General features: G+C 45.6%; 1 long non-coding RNA gene across 5 annotated transcripts in view; it reads left to right on the top strand.

Annotated features, from left to right (window-relative positions):
• Window positions 1-952: 952 nt before the first annotated feature.
• Window positions 953-23,981, top strand: part of LOC122543963 (uncharacterized) — a 43,738-nt gene continuing 20,709 nt past the window's right edge. The window contains exons 1-3 of one of the 5 annotated variants that reach the window (XR_015754620.1): window positions 953-1,060; window positions 3,743-3,906; window positions 16,124-16,229. This is a non-coding gene — a long non-coding RNA (uncharacterized LOC122543963). Of the gene's footprint in view, window positions 1,061-1,081; window positions 1,568-3,742; window positions 3,907-16,123; window positions 16,230-23,981 lie in introns of those variants that run through there. The other 4 variants (XR_015754619.1, XR_006310213.2, XR_015754622.1 and 1 more) reach the window with 4 other exon arrangements.

The following is a 23,981-nucleotide window of genomic DNA, read 5'->3' as shown; positions in this document are numbered from 1 at the left end:
GTGAGGCAGCAGTGCTAACCACCGAGCCACCGTGCTGCCTATAATATCCTTCCTATAACTGGGCAACCAGAACTGGACACAGTATTCCAGAAGAGGCCTCAACATGACTTCCCAACTCCTATTCGCAAAGGACTGAAAAATGAAGACAAGTGTGTCAAATGCTTTAACGTGACACAAACGTCTAAGAATTATGTGCCTGCACCCCTGAGTCCCTCTGTTTTACAACACTACCCAAGGCGCGACCATTAACTTCATACGCCCAACTCCATGTTTGTTGGACCAAATTGCAACACCTCACATTTATCCAGATTGAACTTCACCTGCCAATTTTCAGCCCATTGACCCATTTGATCAAGATCCCTTTGTAATCTTACGGTACCTTCTTCATTGTCTATTATACCACCAATCTTGGTGCAGTCTGCAAACTTACCTAAGCGTGCTACCATATTGCCACCCAGATCACATCCCTGAAGGCTGCTTTGCTCACATTTCAAATCACTCAGAGCCTTTCAGTGACACTGATCTTGGAATGTTTTCCAACAGACACAATAGACAAACCTCTACCTTGCACTGTGAAAGGCTGATGACAGTGAGGTGATGGTGATTGCAGTTAGACCTTGCTGTGACATCTGGTTGGCATTGACGATGTGGAAATACTTCCCATTGAACAAGCTATTACAAACAGCAGACAGATAACAGCCCTCCTCCTCAGCTCGAGCTGCAGCTGCCTGCGAAGCATGCTCTCGTCACAGTTCCAGACCCGCCTTCTCTTTCGCTGAATGGCTGACGGGCTAGCCCGCCCCTCTCTGTGACCCGTTGTCAATTGGAGAGCCGGCCCAACCTCCGTTTCTTGATTGGTCCAGCTGCACGCCCAGCCACGCTATCCCTCTGATTGGTTTAACGACGACTACATCGAGCTCCGCCCTTTGCCTGCCCTTGGCCGTGACGTCAACACCGGTTGGGCTGACGCAGGAGCATGCGCACAGTTAATATGGATTGTGAGAATTTGCGCCGGATGTCATAGCTGGAAAGAAATGTTAGTCTCTCCCATTCACAGGCGGTGAGTTAAGATTCAAGGGACACAGTTATATTTTTAGTTAGAAAATTTAGTGATTGATCAGCGTGGGGTTCTAGCCCCCAAAATGGGGTTACCGGAGCCGCGATTTAATGCGCAGAAGGCCTCAGGCGTCTTCCCAGAAACAGGCCCCTGTCAAATGCCGCCATTTTAGTTCAGCGGGAGGAGGGAGTACGCAAGCGCAGTTAGCGCGTTGATGTCACAGTGAGTGGACGGTGCCGTGTACAACCCCAATCTGTGTCAATGCCTCCATCTGGGGATCTGCTGCTTTGTTTGGTTCCTCCCGGAGGGGGGAGGGCTTACTGGAAAAGAGCAATATGAAGGCGAGATGAAGCTCGTCGGGTTAAAAAGTAGAAATTCCACCAGAATCCAATTCATGTAAACCCCTGTAAACCTACAGGGCTCTCAGCAGCTGGATGTCTGACTGAATCCTTCTTGCACATGGAGCAGGTCTGTCCCTCGTGTGACTGCACCATTGGGTAGGCAGCTCAGGTGGGTAACTGTATCCCTGTCATTGTCCTGATATTTCCACAGGATCTCCATGTTGTAGGAATCACTGTCTCTGTTGGCTAGATGGTCAGATAAATTCTAAATCAAAAGGTGTGATGCTGGAAAAGCACAGCAAGGCAGGGAGCATCAGAGGAGTAGGAGAGTCAACGTTTCCAAATAAGCCCTTCATCAGGAATGATTCGGGGGAAAGGGGCTGAGAGATGAATAGAAGGATGGGGGTGGGTTGAAGGTAGCTAGGAAGGCGATTGGTGGATATGGGTGGGGGTTACTTGTGATAGCTCAGTGGGGAGGGTGGAGTGATTAAGTAAGAGAGGTCAAGGGAGTGGTGCCGAATTGGAAGTTTGAATCTGGGATGAGGTGGAAGAGAAAATTTGGAAACTAGTGAAATCAATGAAACGCTCTGTTCAGGCAACACGTCTGGGACACATGAACCAAACAACCCCACTGTTCTGTAGCTGACAACTTCAACTCCCCCTCCCACTCCACCAAGGACATACAAGTCCTGGGCCTCTTTCACCGCCAGATCAAAGTCACCCACCAACAGGAGGAAGAATGCCTCACATACCACATTGGGACCCTTTAACCACACGGCTAAAACATTAACTTCAGTAGTTTCCTGATGAAGGCTTTATGCCTGAAATGTCGATTCTCTTGCTCTTTGATGCTGTCTGACTGGTGCTTTTCCAGTGCCACACTTTTCAATTCTGACTCTCCAGCATCTGCAGTCCTCACATTCTCCCAGATAAATTCTAATCCAATTGACAGAACATCTATGTAGTTTTTTTTCTCAACTCCATGCAGTGTGATTTTATTTCAGTCCATGTTAAAGCTCTTTCCACAGTTGGTAGACTGGAACACTCTCTCAGGTTGTCTAACTGGTTACAGCTATTTCCACAGTCCACTGGAAGACCATATGTATTAGGAGTAGGAGTGGACCATTCAGATCCTTGAGTCTATTACACCATTCAAAAAGATTGGTTGACCTGACATTCCTCATTCTGGATTAGTGGTGCTGGAAGAGCACACAGTTCAGGCAGCATCCGAGGAGCAGTAAAATCGACGTCTCGGGCAAAAGCCTTTCATCAGGAATACAGGCAGAACGCCTGAAGGGTGGAGAGATCACTTTCCAGCATTTTTCCTGTAACCCTTGATCCTCCTCGTGATCAAGAATCTATCTATCTCAGCCTTAGCTATACACAAGGACTCTGCCCCCATAGCTCTCTTTGGCAGGAAATCCCAAGAACTCTCAACCCTCTGAGATGAAAATCCTCCTCTTTTCAGTTTTAAATTGGCTCAGTTTATTCTGAGATTATTCTTTCTCATCCTGATCTTTCCAGTGAGAGGGAACATCATCTCAGCATTTACCCTGTTACACCCCTTCAGGATTGAATTGCTTCAGTGAGATCATCTCTCATTAATCCAGTTGCAATGAGTAGTGTACCACACAATCTGTAACTAAAGGTTCTTGCACTGTGCACTGTGATCTCTGGATTATGAGCAGCAATTTATGTTAAAAGGAATGTTTGTTTGTTTTTGAGACCATACCTGGATGTAAATTGCAGGTTATGCTGCGGATTTCCCAGCTTTATCTTCCAATGGCCAGGAATTGTGTGTCCTGCACTGGAGATCATTTCTGTTTCTGTGCTAATCTTGAAGATCAAATACTTGTTATGACACAAAGATAGCAATCCAAAACATATTAGCCTCACTATGACTGAATTCACAGTGTAATTAAAAGATTGAATGACCCTCAAAATTGCCACAATGTTCCTTACTGGACTTTATGAATAACAGACCTTGGATGGCAAGTTTATGGAAGAAAGAAATAACACTAACTTGAACAAAACTAATGTAGGCAATTAGGCAATCTAATCAATATCTTGATTTAAACACAATCTTCTTCGTTTATAACGTTCAGTCTCACTGATTGACAGAGAGAGATAGGGGATATATTAAACAGAAAAAAAAAGTAAGTTGTCAGTTCAATTGAATAGTTTCCAACTATGGGTGCCAAGTCTTGTGCAATCCTTGGATAATGTGTTGTTTACAGGCACGTAAAACTTTATCTAATTTCTAAGTCAGCAGTGAATGTTAACAGTTTCAGCAAACTTACTTAAATATTTTCTTATTTCCTACGTACTCTGATGTCTTTCCCAGAGCATTGAACAATTTGAGAGCTGGATAGAAAACAAGAGACAGAGGAGCCAGTCCAAAAGCTTCTAAACTCATTCTGTCCGTCCTTGATCTCCTTGAACTGCTGCAGTTCGTGTGGTGAAGCTGTCTGAAAAGGGGTAAAAGAATTTTCATCCAGTGGTGATAAGGTAGTGCTGATATCTGTGTCAGTTACCATTGCTTTGCTTTTGTATCCCACCTTTAACTGAATAGACACATAAAAAGGAGTATGTTGTGGTGTTTGATCCTGCTCCACTATTCAGTATGATCTTGGCTGACTATCCTCCTCAATACCATGTTCCCACTTTTGACTTCTATTCTGTGATCCCTTTAGCTATCAGAACTACGTCTATCTTCCTCAAAACGTTCAGTGTTTTGGCCGAAACCGCTTTGTGTGGCATTGAATTCTGCAGATCACCAGTTCCACCCAAATAACTTACCTCGATGTATTCGCAGGAACATCTTCCCTAAGTACAGCAGTAATGCGATCCCTTATCAAAAAGGCCACACCCTCTCCTCTCCATCCTTGCTATAGCATCTATAATCTGGAACATTAAGCTGCCAATCCTATCCATCCTGAGCCACATCTCTGTAATTGCTGTGATATCCAAATCCCATGTTCCCAACCATGCCCTGAGTTCATCTGCCTTCCCTGTTAACCCTCTTGCATTGAAGTAAATGCAGTTTAATTTATCAGTCATAGATATGCACAGCATGGAAACAGACCCTTCGGTCCAACCCGTCAATGCTGACCAGATATCCCAACCCAATCTAGTCCCACCTGCCAGCACACGGCCTATATCCCTCCAAACCCTTCCTATTCATACACCCATCCAAATGCCACTTCAATGTTGCAATTGTACCAGCCTCCACCACTTCCTCTGGCAACTCATTCCATACACGTACCACCCTCTGCGTGAAAGAGTTGCCCCTTAGGTCTCTTTTATATCTTTCCCCTCTCACCCTAAACCTATGCCCTCTAGTTCTGGACTCACTGACCCCATGGAAAAGACTTTGTCTATATATCCTATCCAGGCCCCTCATAATTTTGTAAACCTCTGTAAGATCACTCCTCAGCCTCCGACGCTCCAGGGAAAACAGCCCCAGCCTGTTCAGCCTCTCCCTGTAGCTCAGATCCTCCAACCCTGGCAACATCCTTGTAAATCTTTTCTGAACCCTTTCAAGTTTCACAACACCTTTCCTATAGGAAGGAGACCAGAATTGCACACAATATTTCAACAGTAGCCTAACCAATGTCCTGTACAGCTGCAACATGACCTCCCAACTCCTGTACACAATACTCTGACCAATAAAGGAAAGCATACCAAACGCCTTCTTCATTATCCTATCTACCTGCGACTCCACTTTCAAGGAGCTATGAACCTGCACTCCAAGGTCTCTTTGTTCAGCAACACTCCCTCGGACCTTACCATTAAGTGTATAAGTCCTGCTAAGATTTGCTTTCCCAAAATGCAGCACCTCACATTTATCTGAATTAAACTCCATCTGCCACTTCTCAGCCCACTGGCCCATCTGGTCCAGATCCTGTTGTAATCTGAGTAATCCTCTTCGCTGTCCACTACACCTCCAATTTTGGTGTCACCTGCAAACTTACTAACTGTACCTCTTATGCTCACATCCAAATCATTTATGTACATGACAAAAAGTAGAGGGCCCAGCACCAATCCTTGTGGCACTCCACTGGTCACAGGCCTCCAGTCTGAAAAACAACCCTCCACCACTACCCTCTTGTCTTCTACCTTTGAGCCAGTTCTGGATCCAAATGGCTAGTTCTCCCTGTACTCCATAAGATCTAACCTTGCTAATCAGTCTCCTATGGGGAACCTTGTCGAACGCCTTACTGAAGTCCATATAGATCACATCTACTGTTCTGCCCTCATCAATCTTCTTTGTTACTTCTTCAATAAACTCAGTCAAGTTTGTGAGACATGATTTCCCACACACAAAGCCATGTTGACTATCCAGAATCAGTCCTTGCCTTTCTAAATACATGTACATCCCATCCCTCAGGATTCCCTCCAAAAACTTGCCCACCACCGAGGTCAGGCTCATCGGTCTGTAGTTCCCTGGCTTGTCTTTACCGCCCTCCTTAAACATGTTTGCCAACCTCCAGTTTTCTGGCACTTCACCTGTGACTATCGATGATATAAATATCTCAGCAAGAGGCCCAGCAATCACTTTTCTAGCTTCCCACAGAGTTCTCGGGTACACCTGATCAGGTCCTGGGGATTTATCCACCTTTAACCATTTCAAGACATTCAGCACTTCCTCCTCTGTAATCTGAACATTTTGCAAGATGTCACCATCTATTTCCCTGCAGTCTATATCTTCCATATCCTTTTCCACAGTAAATACTGATGCAAAATATTCACTTAGTATCTCCCCCATTTTCTGTGGCTCCACACAAAGGCCACCTTGCTGAGGGGCCCTATTCTCAAGGAGAAAGTGAGGACTGCAGATGCTGGAGATCAGAGCTGAAAATGTGTTGCTGGAAAACGCAGCAGGTCAGGCAGCATTGAAGGAGCACGAGAATAGACGTTTCGGGCATGAGCCGAAACGTCAATTCTCCTGCTCCTTGGATGCAGCCTGACCTGCGCTTTTCCAGCAACACATTTTTGGGCCCTGTTCTCTCCCTAGTTACCCTTTTGTCCTTAATATATTTGTAAAGCCCCTTTGGATTCTCTTTAATTCTATTTGCCAAAGCTGTCTCATGTCCCCGTTTTGCCTTCCTGATTTCCCTCTTAAGTATACTCCTACTTTCTTTATACTCTTCGAAGGATTCACTCGATCTATCCTGTCTGTACCTGACATATGCTTCCTTCTTCTTCTTAACCAAATCCTCAATTTCTTTAGTCATCCAGCATTCCCTATACCTACCAGCCTTCCCTTTCACCCTGACAGGAATATACCTTCTCTGGATTCTTGTTATCTCATTTCTGAAGGCTTCCCATTTTCCAGCTGTCCCTTTACCTGCGAACATCTGCCTCCAATCAGCGTTCAAAAGTTCTTGCCTAATACCGTCAAAATTGGCCTTTCTCCAATTCAGAACTTCAACTTTTGACAATAGACAATAGGTGCAGGAGTAGGCCATTCAGCCCTTCGAGCCTGCACCACCATTCAATATGATCATGGCTGATCATTCCTAATCAATATCCTGTTCCTGCCTTATCTCCATAACCCTTGATTCCACTATCTTTGAGAGCTCTATCCAACTCTTTCTTAAATGAATCCAGAGACTGGGCCTCCACTGCCCTTTGGGGCAGAGCATTCCACACAGCCACCACTCTCTGGGTGAAGAAGTTTCTCCTCATCTCTGTCCTAAATGGTCGACCCCGTATTTTTAAGCTGTGTCCTCTGGTTCGGCACTCACCCATCAGCGGAAACATGTTTCCTGCTGCCAGAGTGTCCAATCCTTTCATAATCTTATACGTCTCAATCAGATCCCCTCTCAGTCTTCTAAACTCAAGGGTATACAAGCCCAGTCGCTTCAGTCTTTCAGTGTAAGGTAATCCCGCCATTTCAGGAATTGACCTCATGAACCTACGCTGCACTCCCTCAATAGCCAGAATGTCTTTCCTCAAATTAGGAGACCAGAATTGCAGACAGTACTCCAGGTGTGGTCTCACCAGGGCCCTGTACAGCTGCAGAAGCACCTCTTTGCTTCTATACTCAATTCCTCTTGTTATGAAGGCCAGCATGCTATTAGCCTTCTTCACTACCTGTGTACCTGCATGCTTGCCTTCATTGACTGGTGTACAAGAACACCCAGATCTCTCTGTACTGCCCCTTTACATAAATTGATTCCATAGAGGTAGTAATCTGCCTTCCTGTTCTTGCCACCAAAGTGGATAACCATACATTTATCCACATTAAACTGCATCTGCCATGCATCTGCCCACTCACCTAACTTGTCCAGGTCACCCTGTAATCTCCTAACATCCTCATCACATTTTACCCTGCCATCCAGCTTTGTATCATCAGCAAATTTGCTAATGTTATTGCTGATACCATCTTCTATATCATTCACATATATTGTAAAAAGCTGTGGTCCCAGCACGGATCCCTGCGGTACCCCACTGGTCACTGCCTGCCATTCCGAAATGGAGCCGTTTATCACTACCCTTTGTTTCCTATTAGCCAACCAATTTTCAATCCAATCTAGTACTTTGCCCCCAATACCATGCGCCCTAATTTTACTCACTAACCTCCTGTGTGGGACTTTATCAAAAGCTTTCTGAAAGTCCAGGTACACTACATCTACTGGATCTCCCTCGTCCAACTTCAGAGTTACATCCACAAAAAATTCAAGAAGATTAGTCAAGCATGATTTCCCCTTCATAAATCCATGCTGACTTTGTCCTATCCTGTTACTACTATCCAGATGTGCCGTAATTTCATCCTTTATAATAGACTCCAGCATCTTTCCCACCACTGAGGTCAGACTAACTGGTCTATAATTTCCTGCTTTCTCTCTCCCACCTTTCTTAAAAAGTGGTATAACATTAGCCACCCTCCAATCCTCAGGAACCGACCCGAATCTATCGAACTCTGGAAAATAATCACCAACGCATCCACGATTTCCTGAGCCACCTCCTTCAGTACCCTGGGATGTAGACCATCAGGCCCAGGAGACTTATCAACCTTCAGACCTAACAGTCTCTCCAACACCAAATTCCTGGCAAATATAAATTCCCTTAAGTTCAGGTCCTTCAGCCACTGTTACCTCAGGGAGATTGCTTGTGTTTTCCCCAGTGAACACAGATTTGAAGTACCCATTTAATTCTTCTGCCATTTCTTTGTTCCCAGTAATATATTCCCCTGTTTCTGTCTTCAAGGGCCCAATTTTTGTCCTAACCATTTTTTTGCCTTGCACATACCTAAAAAAGCTTTTACTATCCTCCTTTATATTCTTGGCCAGTTTACCTTCGTACCTCATTTTTCGTCTGCGTATTTCCTTCTTAGTAATCCTCTGTTGCTCTTTAAAAGCTTCCCAGTCCTCAGTTTTCCCACTTATCTTAGCTATGTTATACTTTTTCTCTTTTAACTTTATATGTTTCTTTACTTCCCTCGTCAGCCACGGCCGCCCATGCCTCCTCCTGGGATCTTTCTTCCTTTTAGGAATGAACTGACCCTGCAACTTCTGCATTATACACAGAAATATCCGCCATTGTTCCTCCACGGTCATCCCTGCTAAGGTATTGCACCATTGAACTTTGGCCAGCTCCTCCCTCATAGCTCCATAGTTCCCTTTATTCAACAGAAGTACTGTCACTTCCGACTGTACCCTCTCCCTCTCAAATTGCAGATTGAAGCTTAATGTATTATGGTCACTACTTCCCAATGGCTCCTTCACTTCGAGGTCTCTGACCAATTCTGGTTTGTTACACAATACCAGATCCAGAATTGCCTTCTCCCTGGTCGGCTCCAGCACCAGCTGCTCTAGGAATCCATCTCTGAGGCACTCCACAAAGTCTCTTTCTTGAGGCCCAATACCATCCTGATTCTCCCAGTCTACCCGCATGTTAAAATCCCCCATAACAACTGTAGTAACATCTTTGCGACAGGCCAATTTCAGCTCCTGATTCAACTTACATCCGACATCCAGACTACTGTTTGGGGGCCTGTCGATGACTCCCAAGAGGGTCTTTTTACCCTTAGTATTTCGCAGCTCTATCCACACTGACTCTACATCCCCTGACTCTAGGTCCCCCTGTGCAAGGGACTGAATATCCTCCCTTACCAACAAGACACCCCACCCCCTCTGCCCGTCAGTCTGTCCTTACGATAGCACGTGTAGCCTTGAATATTCATTTCCCAGGCCCTGTCCACTTGAAGCCACGTCTCAGTTATCCCCACAATATCGTATCTGCCAATTTCCAAAAGAGCCTCAAGCTCATCCATCTTATGTCTAATGCTTCGTGCATTCATGTATAGTATTTTTAATTTGTTACTGCTCTCACCCTTCCCATCAACCCCTATTTCACTCAAACTTACAGCATGATCCTTTTCTGAGTTTTCTGTCTCATTGATACAGTTGTCTTTCTTGACTTCTCTTGTTCTAACTTTCCCTTCAGTTTCCTTTTTAAACATCCAGTTTGTCCCCTCCCCCCCGCTACTTAGTTTAAATGTAGCGGTGTTGCAGTAGAAAACCTGCCTGCCAGAATGCTGGTCCCTAACCTATTAAGGTGCAAACCGTCTGTCTTGTAGAATTAATGCTTACCACAAAATATACCCCAGTGATCCAAGAATTTAAAACCTTGCTTCCTGCACCAGTTCCCCAACCACATGTTCAAGTCCATTATCTCCCTGTTTCTGGCCACACTAGCCCGAGGAACTGGAAGCAAACCGGAGATAACCACCTTGGACGTCCTGCTTTTCAGCCTTCTTCCTAGTTCTCCGAAGTCCCGCTGTAGTATGTTCCTCCTCTTCTTCCTGACATCATTTGTGCCGACATGTACCACCACCTCTGGCTCTTCACCCTCATCCTTGAGGATTTCCTGCACTCTGTCCGCGATGTCTTTCACCCTGGCACCAGGAAGGCAACACACCATCCTTAAATCCCGTCTGCTGCCACAAAAACCCCTGTCAGTTCCTCTCACGATGGAGTCCCCTATTACCACGGCTCTGTGCGATGTCTGACTCTTCCGCTCTGCCTCTGCGCCAACTTTTGATTGACAGACTTGGCCGCCTTGCGAACTGGCAGTGTCATCAGTCTCTACTGTTTCCAAAAGCTTCAACTTGTTCCTGACAGGTACTTCTCCCGGGGTCTCTTGCACCTGTCTCCTCTCTGCCTTCCTCATCGTCTGCTCTCTTCTGCTCTCTTCTGGCATGATTGGTGTAATAACCTCGCTGAAGGTCTTGTCCAGAAAGATCTCATTCTCTCGGATGAGCCTAAGGTCTTTGAGTTCTGTCGTCAGCGCTGCAATATGCTCGGTCAATTGCTGAATGTGCACACACTTTCCACACATATACGAGCCAGACACACCAGAGTCATTGACCTCTCACATCAAGCACGTAGCGCACTGAACCAGCTGGGCAGTCATGTCTTCACCCTCTTCAACTGTGGCGTAATCACTTCACTCAACCTCCTTGTCAAAGATTCCTGAGCTGAAGCCTCACTCTTCGATCTAAACTTCCTTAGACCCTCTTTTTGTGGCAAGTCTGTGGCCTATTAATTAAGGTTAGAGGAGGAGGGAGGGAGGGAGACCCTACTTTGTAGGACCTGGGGTTTAGAACACACCCACTCTAATAGCAATCACTTACCTTCCCGACCGGCTTTGCGCTCCGTCTGAACTTCTGCCCAGCTCCTGTCGCTCTCTGCTGCGAAAAGATCTGGTCTATCCTTTTCCATCACTATTTTAAAAAGAATAGAATTATGGTCACTGGCCCCAAAGTGCTTCCCCACTGACACCTCAGTCACCTGCCCTGCCTTATTTCCAAAGAGTAGGTCAAGTTTTGCACCTTCTCTAGTAGGTCCTACCTTGTTCTCTGCTATGTTCCTTCCTGCCCTGACTGTTTGACTCACTCCCTTACCCATATGTACATGTGTCAGATTGATTTTTTTTCTCAGTATTTCTCAGCCTTCGACGCTCCAGGAAAAACAGCCCCAGCCTATTCAGCTTCCCAGGTCATTACCATTAAGTGTATATGTCCTGACCTGATTTCAAATTAAATTAAATTCCATCTGTTCCTATCTGATCAAGGTCCCTGAAATAAACCTTTTCGCTGCCCACCTTTTCGCAAATTTCAACAGGCCCTTCGGCCCAACCAGTCTACACCGACCCTCCAAAGAGTAACCCACCCAGACCCATTCCCCTGTGATTAATGCACCTAACACTATGGGCAATTTAACATGGCCAACTCACCTGACCTGCACATCTTTGGACTGTAGGAGAAACCGGAGCACCCAGAGGAAACCCACGCAGACACAGGGAGAATGTGCACACAGGGAGAAACTCCACACAGACAGTTGCCCGAGGCTGGACTCGAATCTGGTACCCTGGTGCAGTGAGGCAGCAGTGCTAACCACTGAGTCACCGAAATCATTTATATAAGTGATGAAAAACTGTGGACCCAGCACACCACTGGTCTTCATTCTGAGAAGCAACCATCCTCCACCACCTGCTGTCTCCTACTTTCTAACCAGTTATATATCCAAATGGATTCTTCTCTCTTTATTCCATGTGATCCAACCCCTTGCTAATCAGTCTGCCATTGTGTACTGAAGTCCATATAGGCCCAATCCTCTTTGTCACATGTCATCTACATGCTTGGAGATATGACATTTGAGTTTTCTCATCTAAATCATTAATAGATGCTGTGAATAACTGGAGTCCAAACACTGATCCTTGTGGTACCACACTAGCTACTGGGTGCCACTCAAAAAAAAATGACTTGTTTACTCTGACACTTTGTTCCTATCTGCTGTCCAGTTCTGTATCCATGTCAATACACTACCCTTAATCCCATGTGCTTTAATTTTACATGGTAATCTCTTCCGAGGAACTTTCTAAATGCCTTCTCGGAGCTCAGGTAAACCACATCCACTGCCTTGTTATCAACTCTAAACGCTGTGTTCTTGAAACATTCCAGCAGGTTTGTGCAGGATGATTTCCCTTTTGTGAATCGTTGCTGACTGACTCTGTCCAATCCTGTCTCTGTTTACCAGTGTAAGGCTAACCTGTCTAATGTGTGTCATTCCATGGTTTAAATAGTGGAATTACATTAGCTATCCTGCAATCCATAGAAATTGTTCCAGAGTCTATAGAGTCTTAAAAGATGACCATCAGTTTTCTTTATTTAAATTCAAACCCATTCCACATTATAACTTGCCCTGTTTCTGATTGCAAGAGATTTGATTTCATTAATCTTGTTTCCTCCTCATATCCCTTGAGAAGCTTTTACAATTAGTTTGTATGTTCTCTGCAAGCCTAGATTTATACTTTACCTTTCCCCTCTTTAATCAATCCCTTCATCTTCTTTCGCTGAAACTGCTCTGAGCCTGCCATTGTCCCAGAGGATCCTAGGACTGCTGACTCATTAAAGAGAGAGATGAGTAAAGGTGCTTTACCATGAGGGTAACCATGGTGAAGAACGTAGGACTTTCATGGTGACCTCAACCAGTCCATGAATTGAGCATGTGCTATTGGCGTCACTCAGTATCACATACACACACTCCAGGAATGTCTCCTCAATGAAATTGTTACTGGTTTGATTTTCTCAGTCTATGTGCAAATTGAAGTCACCCATAATAACCATAAGACCACTAGATATAGCAGCAGAATTAGGCCATTTGCCCATCAGCTCTGCTCTGCCATTTGATTGTGGCTGATATGTTTCTCAATCCCATTCTCCTGCCATTTCCCATAAACATTTCCCTTACAAATCAAGAACCTATCTATCTTTGTCTTAAATATGTTTAATGATTTGGCCTCCACGGCACTGAAGTACACTACCTTTGGCTGAAGATACTCCTCCTGATCTCCGTTCTAAAAGGTTGATCTCCATTTGAGGTGTGTCCTTGAGCCCTAGTCTCCTCCACACCCATTCTATCCAGGCCTATCAGTATTCTGTAAGTTTCATTCATGTCCTCCTCACACTCCTAAGCTCTAGTACAGACCCAGAGTCCTCAACTGCTGCTTATATGACAAATCCTTAATCCCTGGCATCATTCTTGTCAACCACCTCTGGAGCCCCACTAATGCCAGCACTACATCCTTAGACATGGGGCCCAAAACTGCTCACCTTATTCCAAATGTTGTCTGACGAGAGCTGATAGAGCCTCAGCAGTACATCTCTGCTTTTGTATTCTAGGCTCCTTTGAAATAAATGTTAAAATAGCATTTGTCTTCCTTACTGCTAACTGAACTTCCATGTTAACCTTCCATGCATAACCTCACACTTTCCCACATAGCACTCCATTTGTCACTTGATCGCCTAACATATACAAGTCCTTCTGCAGCCTCCCTGCTTTCTCAACACTAACTGTCCCTCCACCTATCTTTATGTCAACTGCAAGCTGTGCAACAATGCCTCTATCCAGATTGTTAATGTATAACATGAATAGTTGCAGTCCCAACACTAAGCCCTACAGAACTCCATGAGTACCGGTTACCATCCTGAAAAAGACCTCTTTATTCCCTACTCTCTGCCTTCTGCCAGTCAGCCAATCCTCCATCCATGCCAATATCTTGTCACTAACACTATGGGATCTTATATAGCAGCCTCCTGTATGGCACCTTGTCAAATGCATTCTGAAAATCCAAATAGATCACATTCAGTGGCTCTACTTTGTCTGACTTGCTCGTTACCTCATCAAAGAATTCTAATAGATTTGTCAGGCATGGCTTCCTCTTGACAAAGCCATGCTGATGCTGCCCTGTTTTACCATGCACCTCAAAGTACTGTGCATCAAGCTGTGAGTAGGCTGTCATTATGCAAAACCCAAGTTTGGGTCAGTATTTACCAATGTTCCACCTGTCTCCTGTCTGGCCTCATCACCATGGCATGCTCCAAGTAGTTGGGCTCTCCTTGATCACTTTTACGTTGTGTAGAAATTTGTAAAAAAAAAACGCCTTTGACCACAAGTCCATCAGAGAATGGTCAGCACATAGCATCCTCAATCGCCTGCGGGAAAAGCAGAGAGTTGATTTTGTTGGGTGGTTCCCTGAGCAAACTGTCAAAGATGTCATAAAGATGTGCAGCATGGAAGCAGACCCCTCAGTCCAATTAGTCCATGCTGACCATATATCCTAAATAATTCTGGTCCCATTTGCCAGCACTTGGCCCATATCTTTCCTATTCATATGCCATCCAGATGCCTTTTAAATGCTGTAATTTAGATAAGATTCCCTACAGTGTGGAAACAGGCCCTTCAGCCCAACAAGTCCACACTGACCCTCCAAAGAGTAACCCACCCAGACCCATTTCCCTCTGACTAAATCACCTAGCACTATGGGCAATTTAGAATGGCCAGTTCACCTACCCTGCACATCTTTGGACTGTGGGAGGAAACCGGAGCACCCGGAGGAAACCCACGCAGACACTGAGAGAATGTGCAACTCCACCTCAACTCCTGCCCTCTCGATGGCAGCGTGCAGTTGTTCAGAGGGTCTGTCCAAGCATGAAGGATCACCACCAACCAAGTGACTTTTGGAATCTGCATTCAATTCTGATCTCCCTGCTATAGGAAAGATGCTGTGAAATTTGAAAGGGTTCAGAAAAGATTTACAAGGATGTTGCCAGGATTGGAGGGTTTGAGCTGTAGAGGGAGGCTGAATAGGCTGGGGCTGTTTTCCCTGGAGCAGTGGAGGCTGAGGGATGATCTTATAGAGATTTATAAAATCATGAGGGACATGGATAGGGTAAATAGACAACGTTGTTTCCCTGGGGTGGGGCAGTCCAGAATTAGAAGGAATAAGTTTAGGGTGAGAGGGGAAGATATAAAAGTGGCAACATTTTCATGCAGGGAGTGGTGCGTGTATAGAATGAGCTTCCAGAGAAAGCTTTCTGCCTCTGTGGATTTCAAGTCTGGGACCGATGTGTGAGAGGTGAGCTGTTGGGAGAGGGGAGAGGCAGACGGAATCAGTGAGGGGTCTCTCTCAGCCCCCCTCCCCCACCTCTCCAGTGTGTGAGAGGTGACGTTTTGGGAGAGGGTAGAGGCAGACAGAGGCAGTATGGGCTCTCTCTTGACTCCCCCACCCTCAGATGGTTACAAGTGAGACCTCCATAAAAACAGCCATTCTTTTATCACTTGATCCTCCCCGAAAACACAAACTGTTCTCCGTACCCCAATCACAAACTCTAGGCCACAGTCTATCTGTGACATATGCTTAAACCAGATTTGCAAGTTTCCCTTTTGCATTAGCATTTGCAGTTTAACCATTGTTATGCTGTATCTCAATCACACAATTTTCAATATACTCCACACTGGGTGAGATGTGCTGTAGGTAGAGAGAGCTGGGAGCTCACTGTTTGCATTGGGATTTGGGTGGAGAGCAGCCTTTGAGTGCAAGTATTTAAAATAGATCCTGGCAGCCATACAGGACAGGAGATGTGTATGAGGGTATCTGTCTGCCCGGAGAAAGTGAGGACTGCAGATGCTGGAGATCAGAGGTGAAAAATGTGTTGCTGGAAAAGCGCAGCAGGTCAGGCAGCATCCAAGGAGCAGGAGAATTGACGTATGTCGATTCTCCTGCTCCTTGGTTGCTGCCTGACCTGCTGCGCTTTTCCAGCAACATATTTTTCAGCTCAGTATCTGTCTGCCCATGTGTTTGAGAGAGATTGTGGGTACTATGAATTTCAATGTCAGTTTTGTTGCATAAACACCGCCCTCTCTCCCTCTAGCCTTCCCTGAACCAGTCAGGCTGAAGCAAAATCCTGGAGCAGGGTCTGTTCGTTATGGGAGAGAGGGAGTGTCAGAAACCCAAGACAGTTGGGACCCACTGGAATGGTGAGTATCTGTTGGGTTCCTAAGAAATAAGGAACGCGTCTGCAATCCTTTCAAATATCTAGCTTCATGTCTTCTTGTATATCGATTACCTGTACACAGTTGGAAGTTGAGATTTCTGCAGCAACAGCTCATGCTTTTTATATAGTTTTACTTGATCCTCCAGAGATTGCCAGTAACATTCAGTACATTCTGTTTATCTAGTTCATAATAACCTCCCATGACATACTCGCAAACTGTTCCCCACATCCTAACCACAAGACCTAGGCAACAGTCTGTTCGTCATGTCCTTTTATAACTGCTTCAAACTGACTTCCTTAGTTTCATCCACATCTGCATCTTTTCAATATGCACCACAGTGTCCCCTTCCCAGTCTCCCCTTAAAGCCTGTTCGTCTCTCCCAGACTTTTTGCTCTTCTCTCCCTCTCCAGGTCTCTCTGCCTCTCCCTTTATGGCTGTCCTCTTTTTTCACTCCTGTTTTATTGCCTCTCTCTTACATTGTCTATTTATCTCTCTGTTTCTTTCTTGTTCTTTAGTATTTCTGACTCTTACCTCTTCTTTCTGCCTTTGTCTCTGTTCCATCCCATTCTAGTTTCTTCCCCCTTTTTTTAATTCACTTGTCTTTTATCCCTCCTCCATCTCTGTGCAGACTGATGTCAGGTTTTAATTAGATTACTTACAGTGTGGAAACAGGCCGTTCAGCCCAACAAGTCCACACGACCCTCCGAAGAGCAACCCACCCAGACCCATTCCCCTACATTTACCCCTTCACCTAACACTCCAGGCAATTTAGCCTGGACAATTCACTTAACCTGCACATTTTTGGACTATGGGAGGAAACTAGAGCACCCGGATGAAATCCACGCAGACACGGGGAGAATGTGCAAACTCCACATAGACAGTTGCCTGAGGCGGGGAATGAACCTGGGTCTCTGGCACTGTGACGCAGCAATGCTAACCACTGAGCCACTGTGCAGTCCCCTTTAACATGGCCAATTCACCTGACCTGCGCATTTTTGGACTGTGGGAGGAAATCCACGAAGACACAGGGAGAATGTGCAAACTCCACACAGACAGTCGCCCAAACCTGGGACCCTGGTGCTGTGAGGCAGCAGTGCTAACCACTGAGCCACCGTGCTGCCCCTCCACAAATTATACACTCCCACAATAATGCAGACATCTGCCAAGTTTTTGTAGTCTCCCCAATATTGCTCCCTTTCTCAAATGTGTCTCACACTCCCTGCTGCCCACTGTTTGCATTCCCCCAAAATGGATACACCATTTTGGCCCTCCCCTGAGGTAAAGCACCCCCCACAAAACCTGGAAGTGCACCCAGCACATTTTGCCTCTCCCCAAACATTGTCACCCCTTGGACATGGTGCTCCATTCCCCTTTTTTATGCACCCATTCCCAGTTTTGTGCCCCCAATCTTGTGCCTACCCCTCAGTTTTACATCCCCGATATTGTTCCTTTTTGTAGCCCCCACAATTTTGCCATCCCAAATTATGCACTGCCTCATTTTGCCCCAACACCCACAAGACTAAGCCCATCCAAAGATTTTGCACCCCGCCACATTTTGTACCCCTACCAAATTTTGTGTTCAAAATATTGACCCCCAAAATATTGCACTCCCTGAATTTGCCCTATCCCCATTTATGCAGCCGTCCCTAACTCTGCCCCCTATTTCATGACCCCATATATACCACCCCTAGGTTTTACCAATACTCCACAAAGGATTTCCCACAAATTGTGCACCTTGCCAAATGTTACCTCCACCCCAATTATGCGGCTGTCCCCGTTATGCTCCCCTATAATTAGCAGCCGGCCCCCCAAAGTACTTTGCAATCGTTAAGTTCCCCCTATTATTGTGCCCCCAAATTATGCACCTCCATAAATGTCCTCCCCTCAAGTTTGGCACTCACCACCTCCCTCCAAATTTTTGACCTACCCCCAAATGTTGCCCCTGCCCCATACTTGTGCCCGTTCCCAGTTTACACTCACATCATGTTTGGCACTGCCATTCCCTTCATTACACAGCATCCTGTTTTAGCCCCCTTCCATTCACACCTCCACACCCCCCCCCCCCCCCCCCCCGCCAAAGTTTACACCTCTGAAGTTCACCCCTGATTTTTAAATGACCCAAACCCTTTGATTAAACCAGGCTGAACCCCCTCGATTCAATTCCACATTCTAACTCATTCCTGGGTATCTGTTATTTCATACAAAACCATCTTGAACCCTTGATTAGTTTCCAGCTGGTAACTGACTCTTGTGATTCTGTTATGATGTGTTAACTCCAGGAAGGGTAAGAGAGGTAGGCAGCTAGAGCAGGAGTCTTTTGTGGATATACCCATTGCAAACAGGTATGCTGTTTTGGAAAATATAGGGGGTGATGGATTCTCAGGGGAACGTAGCACAAACAGCCAAGTTTCTGGTATTGAGACTGGCTCTAATGCAACGAGGGTTACGTCGGCTTCCAAGAGATCAATTGTGTTAGGGGATTCTGTAGTCCGAGGTACAGACAGACGTTTCTGTGGCCAGCAGAGAAAAAGCAGAATGGTGTGTTGTTTCCCTGGTGCCAGGATCAAGGATATCTAAGAGAGGGTGCAGAATGTTATCACGGGGGAGAGGGGCCAGCAGGAGGTTATTGTCCACATTGGAACCAACGACATTGGAAGGGAAAAGGTTGAGACTCTGAAGGGAGATTACAGAGAGTTAGGTAGAATTTTAAAAAGGAGGTCCTCAAGAGTAGTAATATCTGGATTACTCCCAGTGCTACGAGCTAGTGAGGACAGGAATAGGAGGATAGAGCAGATGAATGCATGGCTGAGGAGCTAGTGTGTGGGAGAAGGATTCACATTTTTGGATCATTGGAATCTCTTTTGGGGTAGAAGTGACCTGTACAAGAAGGCCGGATTGCACCTAAATTGGAAGGGGACTAACATACTGGCAGGGAAATTTGCTAGAACTGCTTGGGAGGATTTAAACTAGTAAGGTGGGGAGGTGGGACCCAGGGTGATAGTGAGGAAAGAGATCGATCTGAGACGGGTACAGCTGAGAACAGAAGTGAGTCAAACAGTCAGGGCAGGCAGGGACAAGGTAGGACTAATAAATTAAACTGCATTTATTTCAATGCAAGGGGTCTAACAGGGAAGGCAGATGAACTCAGGGCGTGGTTAAGAACATGGGACTGGGATATCACAGCAATTACGGAAACATGGCTCAGGGATGGGCAGGTTTGGCAGCTGAATGTTCCAGGATACAAATGCTACAGGAAGGATAGAAAGGGAGGCAAAAGAGGAGGGGGAGTGGCATTTTTGATAAGGGATAGCATTACAGCTGTGCTAAGGGAGGATATTCCCGGAAATACATCCAGGGAAGTTATTTGAGTGGAACTGAGAAATAAGAAAGGGATGATCACCTTATTGGGATTGTATTATAGAACCCCAATAGTCAGAGGGAAATTGAGAAACAAACTTGCAAGGAGATCTCAGCTATCTATAAGAATAATAGGGTAGTTATGGTAGGGGATTTTAACTTTCCAAACATCGACTGGGACTGCTATAGTTTTAAAGGTTTAGATGGAGAAGAATTTCTTAAGTGTGTACAAAACAATTTTCTGATTCAGTATGTGGATGTACCTACGAGAGAAGGTGCAAAACTTGACCTACTCTTGGGAAACAAGGCAGGGCAGGTGACTGAGGTGTCAGTGGGGGAGCACTTTGGGACAGTGACCATAATTCTATTCGTTTTAAAATAGTGATGGAAAAGGATAGACCAAATCTAAAAGTTGAAAATCTAAATTGGAGAAAGGCCAATTTTGACCGTATTAGGCAAGAACTTTTGAACGCTGATTGGAGGCAGATGTTCACAGGTAAAGGGATGGCTGGAAAATGGGAAGCCTTCAGAAATGAGATAACAAGAATCCAGAGAAAGTATATTCCTGTCAGGGTAATAGGGAAGGCTGTTAGCTATAGGGAATGCTGGATGACTAAAGAAATTGAGGGTATGGTTAAGAAAAAGAAGGAAGCATATGTCAGGTATAGACAGGATAGATCGAGTGAATCCTTAGAAGAGTATAAAGAAAGTAGGAGTATACTTAAGAGGGAAATCAGGAGGGCAAAACGGGGACATGGGATAGCTTTGGTAAATAGAATTAAGGAGAATCCAAAGGGGATTTACAAATATATTAAGGACAAAAGGGTACCTATGGAGAGAATAGATTAGATTACTTTACAGTGTGGAAACAGGCCCTTCGGCCCAACAAGTCCACACCAACCCGCCGAAGCGCAACCCACCCATACCCCTACATTTACCCCTTACCTAACACTACGGACAATTTAACATGGCCAATTCACCTGACCTGCACATCTTTGTGACTGTGGGAGGAAACCGGAGCACCCGGAGGAAACCCACGCAGACACGGGGAGAATGTGCAAACTCCACACAGTCAGTCGCCTGAGGCGGGAATTGAACCCGGGTCTCTGGCGCTGCGAGGCAGCAGTGCTAACCACTGTGCCACCGTGCCGCCCACAATAGGGCCCCTCAAAGATCAGAAAAGCGGCCTTTGTATGGGGGAGATACTAAATGAATATTTTGCATCAGTACTTACTGTGGAAAAGGAAATGGAAGATATAGACTGTAGAGAAATAGATGGTGACATCTTGCAAAATGTCCAGATTACAGGGGAGGAAGTGCTGGATGTCTTGAAACGGTTAAAGGTGGATAAATCCCCAGGACCTGATCAGGTGTACCCGAGAACTCTGTGGGAAGCTAGAGAAGTGATTGCTGGGCATCTTGCTGAGATATTTGTATCATCGATAGTCACAGGTGAGGTGCCGTAAGACTGGAGGTTGGCAAACGTGGTGCCACTGTTTAAGAAGGGTGGTAAGGACAAGCCAGGGAACTATAGACCAGTGAGCCTGATCTCGGTGGTGGGCAAGTTGTTGGAGGGAATCCTGAGGGACAGGATGTACATGCATTTGGAAAGGCAAGGACTGATTCGGGATAGGCAACATGGCTTTGTGCGTGGGAAATCATGTCTCACAAACTTGATTGAGTTTTTTGATGAAGTAACAAAGAAGATTGATGAGGGCAGAGCAGTAGATGTGATCTATATGGACTTCAGTAAGGCGTTCGACAAGGTTCCCCATGGGAGACTGACTAGCAAGGTTAGATCTCATGGAATACAGGGAGAACTAGCCATTTGGATTCATAACTGGCTCAAAGGTAGCAGACAGAGGGTGGTGGTGGAGGGTTGTTTTTCAGACTGGAGGCCTTTGACCAGTGGAGTGCCAGAAGGATCGGCGCTGGGCCCTCTACGTTTTGTCATTTACATAAATGATTTGGATGCGAGCATAAGATGTACAGTTAGTAAGTTTGCAGATGACACCAAAATTGGAGGTGTAGTGGACAGCGAAGAGGGTTACTCAGATTACAACAGGATCTTGATCAGATGGGCCAATGGGCTGAGAAGTGGCAGATGGAGTTTAATTCAGATAAATGTGAGGTGCTACATTTTGGGAAAGCAAATCTTAGCAGGAGTTATACACTTAATTGTAAGATCCTAGGGAGTGTTGCTGAACAAAGAGACCTTGGAGTGCAGGTTCATAGCTCCTTGAAAGTGGAGTCGCAGGTAGATAGGATAGTGAAGAAGTCGTTTGGTATGCTTTCCTTTATTGGTCAGAGTATTGAGTACAGGAGTTGGGAGGTCATGTTGCAGCTGTACAGGACATTGGTTAGGCCACTGTTGGAATATTGCGTGCAATTCTGGTCTCCTTCCTATTGGAAAGATGTTGTGAAACGTGAAAGGGTTCAGAAAAGATTTACAAGGATGTTGCCAGGGTTGGAGGATCTGAGCTACAGGGAGAGGCTGAACAGGCTGGGGCTGTTTTCCCTGGAGTGTCGGAGGCTGAGGGGTGACCTTATAGAGGTTTACAAAATTATGAGGGGCATGGATAGGATGAATAGGCAAAGTCTTTTCCCTGGGGTGGCGGAGTCCAGAACTAGAGGGTTTAGGGTGAGAGGAGAAGATATAAAAGAGACCTAAGGGGCAACCTTTTCACGCAGAGGGTGCTACGTGTATGGAATGAGCTGCCAGAGGATGTGGTGGAGGCTGGTACAATTGCAACATTTAAGAGGCATTTGGATGGGTATATGAATAGGAAGGGTTTGGAGGGATATGGGCCGGGTGCTGGCAGGTGGGACTAGATTGGGTTGGGATACCTGGTCAGCATGGACGGGTTGGACCAAAGGGTCTGTTTCCATGCTGTACATCTCTATGACTCTATTCTTTATGCATAAACCGTTCTGAAGCTCTTGATTGGATTCCAGTCTGTATTTCACTCCTGTGCATCTGGTATTCTGTGTATAAACAACTCCTGATCTCCTTAGATTCTAGTCTCTAACTCACTCCGGGTAATTTATTATAGAACATGGAACAGTACAGCTTCCTCTGAGCCCCTCAATTAGATTCTAATCTAATTCACTCCCAGGTATCTCTTATTCAACATGTAAACCATGCTGAACCCACTTGATTAGATTCCAGTCTGTAACTCACTCCTGTGTATCTGTGACTGAGCCATAAACCACCTCAAAACCCTCAATGAGATTCAATGCTTTCTCATTCTTGAGTATCTGTTCTGAAAAGAAACAATTGCTGGAAATCACACTGCGTCAGGCAGTTTCCATTGAGAGAGAGAGAGAGAGAGAGAGAGAGCAAGCTAACATCTTGAGTCTGGGTGACTCTTCATCTGAGCTGGTGAAGTGTGGTGGAGGTTAGGGTCCTAAGAGAGAAAGGAAAGGGAAAGCAGATTAAGTTATCGGAAACACAAACAGAAATTGCTAGAAAGGATCAGCAGATCTGGAAGCGTCTATGAGGAGAAATCAGAGGTAACGTTGTGGGGCCAGTGACCCTTCCGCAGAGCTGATGGTAGCTGGGAAAATGTCAGTTTATATACAGAAGATAGGGTGGGGGAGGGGTTAAGGAGACAAGGATAGGTGGGGATAAAGCCCAAAGAGAGGGAAGAATGGTTGAATAGACAAAGAAGTGGATAACAATCTGTCTAGCAGGGTGAATAGCTGTTAATGGAGAGTGTTAGTGGCTATCAATAGGTTTTTTGTAATGGCTATGTGATAATAAGGCCTGGTGTGTGGAGGTGGGGGCTAAGACGTGGGTGAGTTCAGGCCCAAAATTATTTACTCTGTATTGAGATCAGAAGGTTGTAGAGTTCCCAAGTGGAAATAAAGGTCTTCCTACTTGTGCTGATCTTCACTGGAGTACTGCAGCAAGCCTGAGACAGATGTTGGCCGGGGAACATGGTGGGGTGTTAAAGTGGCAGAAAGTGAGGACTACAGATGCTGGAGATCAGAGCCAAGATTAGTGTGCTGCTGGAAAAGCACAGCAGGTCAGGCAGCATCCGAAGAGCAGGAAAATCGACGTTGCAGGCAGGAGCCGTTCATCAGGAAACTGTTAAAGTGGCAGGAAGCTCAGGGTTTTTTTTGAGAGCAGAAGATGGATGTCTATGCTTTGTTTCCCCAATGTAGAGGAGATCACATTGTGAGCAGCAAATAAGGTTGGCTAGATTGTGGGAGGTACAGGTAAAGTGCTGCTCCACCTGGAAGATGTGTTTGGGTGCTTGGATATTGGGGAGGGAGGAGATAAATGGCCAGGTGTTATACCTTCGGCCGTTGAAGGGAAAGGGGCTGTGGAAGGAAGGAATGTGAGAAGAGTGGACTAGAGTGCTCCGGAGGGAA

The sequence above is a fragment of the Chiloscyllium plagiosum genome, unplaced genomic scaffold (assembly GCF_037043375.1).
Source record: "Chiloscyllium plagiosum isolate Xiang-an unplaced genomic scaffold, Cpla_swu_hap1 HiC_scaffold_46, whole genome shotgun sequence".
Taxonomy (NCBI): Eukaryota; Metazoa; Chordata; class Chondrichthyes; order Orectolobiformes; family Hemiscylliidae; genus Chiloscyllium; species Chiloscyllium plagiosum.
Note: the sequence above shows the minus strand (reverse complement) of the source record. Positions and strands in the feature narration are given on the sequence as shown.